The sequence below is a fragment of the Leuciscus leuciscus genome (assembly GCF_965113295.1).
Source record: "Leuciscus leuciscus genome assembly, chromosome: 8".
In the NCBI taxonomy this organism is placed as follows: Eukaryota; Metazoa; Chordata; class Actinopteri; order Cypriniformes; family Leuciscidae; genus Leuciscus; species Leuciscus leuciscus.
In genome coordinates this window covers 26,857,905-26,859,506 of record NC_138732.1, presented here as the reverse complement: position 1 = coordinate 26,859,506, position 1,602 = coordinate 26,857,905, and positions in this window count along the sequence as shown.

The following is a 1,602-nucleotide window of genomic DNA, read 5'->3' as shown; positions in this document are numbered from 1 at the left end:
TTACGCAGCACGTCTGAGCTTCAGCAAGAACCAATGAGGTTCATTCTCGTGTTACGCAGCACGTTTGAGCTTCAGCAAGAGGTTAGTTATTGTGTGTCAAACCGTTTCGGGTGAGCTTATGTTCAATGTTTATATTATAGGTTAATAAAAGCCATAAAATGATGGAGTCTCTTCAGAAAATTTGGACTAAACCGCTCAATTCATATGGTTTACTATTACGATCTCTTTATGAACCTTTTGAAGCATCAAAGTGGTAGTTGCTTAGCTGTCAATGGAGGGACAGAAAGCTCTCAGATTTCATCAAAAAGTGTTCCGAAGATGAATGAAAGTCTTACAGGTTTGTAACGACATGAGGGTGAGTAAATGATGACCATTTTCATTTTTGGATGAACTTTCTTAATATGTAGAAGAGGGAGTTTCTCCGAGACATTTGGCAACAATTTAAGCTAGCAGAGGTAGGGGGTACATGCCCTGAAGACCTCATTAACCTGATTGGCAACACGTCAGCACCTGGGGACTTCAGCTGATAAACAACCATCAGGACACATTCAGAGGGAGCACCCTGCTAAAAATACACTGCAAAATACTTTCCTCCCTTTAATCATCTCAAAACCATGCTTTTCTTTTCCCTACAGCCAAAGATGTTGCATGAGTACAAAACCACTAACACCTGAACAGCAAGTCTGGAAAACTTGTGTTATGAGCGCTTGGCTAAACTCACACGAACATTTAAACTAAACTTGGCAACAGAAATTACATTGTTAGAGTTGAATTGAAATCAAAACTGAGCCCCTTTCCTTAATTCATGTTCCTGGTCTTCTTGTGCATGATTCATTTACCAATGTTTATTACTCAACTGAAAAAACATTTGTAGCCTGTAATCAAAAATAGCATTGAAATAACTTTCCTATTACACTGATGTTACTTACTATGTACAGGTTTAGACAGTTTCATCAAACTCATTAAAATCTGTGCTTATTCTAGTATGTAAGATCCACTTTTTTTTTTTTTTTACCATCCAATCAATTCCTGATGGATACATTTATGTCTGTATTTTGCGATTAAACAGTTTCTTGCTTGAAGTGTTTTACTTAACACCCCCGTTCCACAGATTGGGGTTGATTTGATTTCTTCATGATTTTGAAAGACATTGCTCACCAAGGCTGCATTTATTTGGTTACAAATACAGTGAAACAATAATATTGTGAAATATTGCAAAATAATTTCTTTTTTAATAGTTTATTCCAGTAATGGCAAAGCTGAATTTTCAGCATCATTACTCCAGTCTTCAGTGTCACATGATCCTTCAGAAATCATTCTAATATGCAGATTTTCTGCTCAAGAAACATCAATGTTGAAAATAGTTGTGCCGCTTCATATTTTTGTGGAAACAGATATTAAGATTCTTTGAAAGTTCAAAAGCATTTATTTGAGAAACAAATGTTTTGTAACATTATAAATGCCTTTACTCTCACTTCTTGCTACATAAAAATAAAGATTTCTGTAGTGCATGTCACAGAGAAGGAAAACCGGCTGCCAATGATGTTACACTTTGAAGTTCAGCTTTTCAATTCATGTCAGAAAAGAGCGAGCGACCAAGGG